Below are 6000 nucleotides of genomic sequence, written 5' to 3'. Positions count from 1 at the left end.
ATAAAATAGACCAGAAGTGTTTGATAAGTTTTGGGTTTTGCAGTGTAGCCTCTGCATGAGTTAGAAATCTTCATCCTGGTTATTTTTAACATAAATATGCTTCACTGGCTGCCACCTCGCTGTGCAAATGAGTGCACTCAGCTATGCTTTATTGAGAGAAGCCTGCAGTGAACGATCAATATCCATTCTGCATACACACTAAATATATATAAATATAAAAAAGAAGGAGCCTCTTTTCTCAGCACGAGACGATCTGATTGAATAACATGCAGCTCAAATTTTTTATTTTTTTTCCAAGCTGTTTTCCTTCTGGTGTTTTTGGGCCGCCGCAGCTTTCTGGTGGTCCTGCGCCGTTCTCAGGTTCACACTTCGACCCTTGTCTCTGCCGTGGCTCCAGCTGATGCATGCACATTGCTGGTAAATGATGGGGCTGCTAGAGCTGGGAGACTAATTAAGACAAGCCGACTACCGGACCTGAACCCCCACTGGGAGGTCAGTGGAACAGGAGATGGACTTCTGCTGTAGGTGATATTACAGGGTGCAGAGTTACTAGCATTGGCTAGCTCACTGTTCACACCACGTCTGCTGTAAAACGGACTTCCAGATGCCCGTTCCGCCTCACAGGACCTCAGAATCACTTTGCCATCTGGGAAGAGATACAGAAGCACAAAGTTCAGTTTGTTGCCACAAGCTGCCAATGCATATATTATCTCTTTTCTTTTGGATACTAAAAGAATGCACAATTCTTTTGCTAAATTTCAGATACATATGACAACAATGTAGGAATAAATAAGCTGGAAAATTCAGCTTAAGAGATTTTTATTGAACCATTTAATTAAGTAAAGGAGACCTTTACTTCCTTCAACAGTTAGATTAGGTCTGTTTGTTACATAATGAGATTTTAATCTGCTCAGTTCTACCAATGTTGATCTCCTTTCAGATTGAGCCTTTTTGGGGCATCTTGTCACTTTAAATCTAAATAAGCTTCTGCTGCCCATTCCCACCCGATTCAACATTTAGGCTTTTATGTGAAAATGGCTGCCAACAAATGCACAATTATACAACCGTACATCTTTAAAAAGCAGAAGTGTAGCCTCCTGTACAATCAACTAGAAACCACTTCCTGCTTTCTGGACGGTACGTCAACAACAAAATAAAGCGGCGGCGGTAAAACCAGCTGACCAAACATGGTGAAGCTCAGCCTGGGTTGCTTGGTAACGGTGGGGTCCCTGCTGATTTGTGAAAAACATTAATTGCCACAAACCACCTGGTTTTTGGCAACTAACGCTCAGGTTGTTTTTTGGAAGCTGTAGAAACCCAAATTGAAATTATTATTCATTTATTTTTTTCACATCTTGCCGTTTTTGTTTATTGTTTGTCAATTCAGTTACTCTCATTGGTTATGTTTTGAGATTAATGTTAATTTTTAATTGTTCAGGTTTCCTTTCCTCTGTTTGAAGTGATTTTGAAGTAAATGATGCCACCGGATTGAGGTCAAATTAAGCTTAATACAGCTGAAACTATGCCTTTCAAAATAAAATGTTTAAATGTCTGAATTAAGAAATTGCATAATCCCCCCAGTGCTGTTAAAGCAGACAGTTCAGATTTCTTCTTGGTGAATTTTATTTTCAGACATCTTAACCTCCCAGTAGCCAAAATCTTACTGGTTCTGTACAGACCTGGAAACAAACCTGCGTTTCATTAGTCTGTACCACTAGAAAATCTAACAGATTAATATTTAACAAGAAGCTAGATTGATTATTTTTTACCCTTGTTAAGGGGAATTATCATTTGAAAATCTTTTTTTGTATTTACCGGGGTTTCTAATATCTGAAACGCTGAAAAAAGTACAAAGGAGAAGAAATTTCATAACGACTAAACCTTTACATTAGGTTTAGACATTTGTCTTTCACATGACGACAAATGTGAAAGTATAAAAACCCATTTAGAATATTATGAATAAAATTAGTTATGTAGTGCGGTTAAATGAACCGCACTACATTTCTGTTAGCATCTGTGCTAGATGGTATTATGTAAAAGCGCTATTTGTCAGAGCCTCCAGTAGAGGGAGCTACAGCACCAGCAACCTCACTGCCTCAGCTAAAACATTTGATGGTAAAAATAATGTACTTCTCATCCAGTCACGTTTCCACGATTAAGAAAATACGTAAACATTTTTAAAAAGAACACACCAATACGGTTTCACATAAAAATAAACAGATCTTTACCAGGATCTGAAATGATAAAAATGCAACATTAAGAATAGAAAGATGAATAGAAGCCCAGATGGGAAAGTGTTTGAAAATGTAAGTAACCTCCAGCTCGACTTTGGGTTCAGACTTTCTTTTCACCGTCCCCTGAAAAGGTTGCATATGAAAATTTTAAGGTCGTCAGATGGATTTCTCTTCATCTATTACATGATGTATGCGAACATTTTGAATACGTTTAATGCATAATGAAAAAAGGCATCAAAGCTCCTACTTTTCTCATTTCAAAAATTCAAGCGAGAAAAAGTCCCAGTCATCTGTTTGGTGGATTTTTGAGCTCATCCGTCTAAATCTGTAACTCCCTTTTCACAGGGAGCAACATGTCTGTTAAAGTATTGCATTTATTTGCAAAGACTTGTTGATCCAGTTCTTAATGCCAGTGTAAGGGGAGTTAATTGAAAGATTAGTCTGGCCGTTAAAGTTGACACTCCTCTTGGTGGATTCTGCGTTCTTCTGAAGGATTTTAAAGCCTGACAGATTTACCCAGCCTATTAAATCCTTGGTTCTGTAAATCTGCGAGACCCTTTTCACCACTACCTCACCGCATTGTCTCCTGCTGGCGCTCTCAGCGCTTCTCGTCTTGAACTCCTCAATGGCGTCATCAGTCTCTGCAGACCTCGTTGCTCACTGAAGGGTGTGGGGGGACTTGAGTTCCAGGGAAGCTTTGAATAACACAGAGAGGGGAGAAATAAAAGGAATAAGCCCCACAAGCTCTCAGTCATCCAGCAAAAAAGAGGAGACGCAGGAATAACCATGCCTGAGCCAGTCCCTGAAGGTATGCAGATACTTGTTATAACGGCATAATTTATCTTAATTACAGACAAAGACTTGGTTAAGTCACAGTGTTGATGCTTGAATTTAAATATCCTGCTCTGGTTTGACGTTTAAAATACACGATGCTGACTGTTTCTAAGGCATGTTGTGAAATAAGTGGAATCATCTCAAATATTTATGTGAGAAAAGCAAGTTTAAAGCGTTCACTTATGAAAACAAGCTAAAAGCTGCTATGATTGTTTTGGAAGAAAAGAAAAAGTGGATTGTTTGTACTTATTACACTCAAACTGTAAGTAACAAACTTCAGAGTATTTAATTCCCCAAGTTAAACCCCAAAATAAAATAAAAAAAAACATTTGTTACAGTGAAATTCCTCATTTTGCAGGTGTTAGAGAAGATAGAGAAAAGTGATATAATGACGCAAAAACAAAACTTTCTTGTTATTGTAAGAAATGCAGGACATTAAATTATTTCTAGACTTTAAGTTTATAAATGTAGCTTTATGTGCCGTAACTTTGACCCATCCACCTGCTGTGACATCATGGTTGTGTATTTGTGAAAGACACCAGACTCATCCTCGCTGTCTCCATTGATTTGCAGCAGAGTTGCTACTGTGTTAATGATACTTATACTGCAGCTTAACTCTGAGGGACTCGGGTTCATGTTTCAGTTTCTGCCTCAGAGCATCGCATAGAGAACACGCTTTACGGCTATTTCAAAGTTTTTTGTGTTTAATCGTTACGTTGCATTCAAGTATTTTGCATTCTTTCATGATAAAGTACTTCTAAAACATGCTGCCCTAAAACAAGAACGGAAGAAACGCAGAAATGTACAAAGTTTTATATTCTCTTCTCTCTGTGAAAAGGGAGTTACAGATTTAGACGCAGGAACCAAATGACATAACGTTGTAACATAATGTCACATCGGGAAGGACTTTCTAAGAAGATCCTACTTGAATTCTTGTGAAATCTGAAGAGTCCTAACAAAAAAGGAAAGTGTTATTCCTGACCACTCTGATTAAAAAAACTAAAAGAAATTTCAAGCTTTATTTTGCATAGTTTGTAAAATCTTGAACAGAACTTTTTTTTTTCAGTTCTTCTTGTGTTCCAAGTTCTTGCATCGTATATAAGGAGCTTAAGCTACTAAAGCACTAATTTGAATTAGCTCAAGTTTCCTACAGACTTAGCTCGTTTGAGTCCTGTTATCAGTTATCAAACTTACGTTTTCTACACACTCTGCTAGGTAACGTATTCTAAAGACTTGCATGTCTTGTGTTTCCTGAAGACAAAGGTAGCTTGGGTTTTCTAAACACTTATCAAAACTTAAGAGTTATCAAACTCCAGTTTCCGAAACATTCAGCTGATCCCACTTTTGGTTGTTAAATAAATAACTTCATGGTTGTTCAGATAACCTGCGACTTTCTCACTGTGAAGCCTGTGTGCCAAAAGTATCCAGTTACATAAGTCAGATATGAAGGTAAAAACTATCGACGACACAATCCTCCTCATACAGCTCACTTCCTAAGACTTCACACCCGATAGGCTGCAGTTGCTAAAAGTAGATCACTATTAAGAGAATTTAAAAATTCCCCGTCTTGCAATTTCAATGCCTAACTAATTTAGATCTTAGGATGCAATCAAAGTGCAGGACTTAATTTTCCAGTCAGCTTCGTTTAATTACAATTTGATTCAGAGCTGTGAACATTTTATTTCTCAACGTTTCGGCTTACTATTTCTGATCTCCAAGATAAGTTGAAACAAAATCTGAGCTGCTTCAGTCAATAGCAGCCTGATCCCGCCTCTCAACTAATTGCTAAAAATACTCTGGAATAAGCGGTGACCTTTCACACTTTTTTCCCCCATTAAGTTCATCGAGTTTCACCCCACCCCGCGGTATCGGGTTTTGCCTTTCCACTTTGCTGTCCCGGTGGAGATAAATCATGGTGTAATCTGCCAGTTTTAACCAGAAAGTTCCTCCTCGGTCAGGAGGCCTGATGCGCCGATCTGGATTTGGCTCGCCTCCAAGGCAGTCCATCAAACACAAGACAGTTTTCTAGTCAATGGTTGGAGGCGATGCTGTGATTCATGATCATAATTCCCTTCATCACTGTGTGCTGATGAAACACTGTGAGAGTAAATTGAACCATAACTGCTCCATGAAGTTTTTCCAGTCCCTCAGTGCCGTTTATCTTTGTCTGGATACAAGAACCTTGACTTAAAATGATGACATGATTAATTATTTCTTTGTCAGTGAATAATAGTGTCTTTAAAAAACTCTTATGAACACTATCTGTCACTTCGAAATCAATGAGGAAACAATAAACCGAAACTGAAAAGGAAACTCCTACCCTGAGTGGCAGCTCTCCAATGAACTGCTTTTAAAAATAAAAGTTGTATAATTTTAAGGCAAACTTTTACAAAAAGCAGAAAAACCGAATATATAAATTGTATATATTTCAGTCTAGATGTGAGAGTTTTCATTTAAAATGTTCACACAACTGGGATCCTGCAAAAATAATCAAAGTGTTGATAGTGGCTGGTATAAATTTGATAAAGAATTCCTGTTAAATTCTGTCCTGGTCATAATGCAACCTCAGAAGAAGTGGATTTGGCATGGGTTAGTAAATGAGAAAAAAATGTGTTATGATATCTGCGGGTGAGCTGCAGCCGTAAACCCAGCGTGTCTTTATGTCCGTGTCGTTAACGACGCTGTAAATCAGATTGTCAGAGTCAAATTTAGAAAAGTAAACAAACGGCGAGGTGAGGAGCTGATCTGATTCTTTCACAGAAGAGAAAACAAACCTTAACGTGAAGTGCCTTGAGCTTTCTGACCTTGTGTCCCATTACATCCACAAAAGGAAACTGATACATGGTTATTAAAAAAAATTCAATCAGAAAACCTCGAATCCCCAAATAAGATCTGTATTTATTCAGATTACACACGAGGGGTTTCGGAAGAC

The 6000-nt window shown here is 38.1% G+C and overlaps 1 long non-coding RNA gene across 2 annotated transcripts in view; it reads right to left on the bottom strand.

Annotated features, from left to right (window-relative positions):
- Positions 1-312: 312 nt before the first annotated feature.
- LOC129377657 (uncharacterized) overlaps positions 313-6000 on the bottom strand; it is a 6239-nt gene continuing 551 nt past the window's right edge. For both annotated transcript variants that reach the window (XR_008607954.1, XR_008607955.1), the window contains exons 2-3: positions 2810-2929; positions 313-646 (exon numbers count right to left, since the gene is read on the bottom strand). This is a non-coding gene — a long non-coding RNA (uncharacterized LOC129377657). The remainder of the gene's footprint in view (positions 647-2809; positions 2930-6000) is intronic.

Source organism: Poeciliopsis prolifica, unplaced genomic scaffold, assembly GCF_027474105.1.
Source record: "Poeciliopsis prolifica strain line A6 unplaced genomic scaffold, Auburn_PproV2 SCAFFOLD049, whole genome shotgun sequence".
NCBI lineage: Eukaryota > Metazoa > Chordata > Actinopteri > Cyprinodontiformes > Poeciliidae > Poeciliopsis > Poeciliopsis prolifica.
This window is presented reverse-complemented; position numbering and strand designations above follow the sequence as displayed.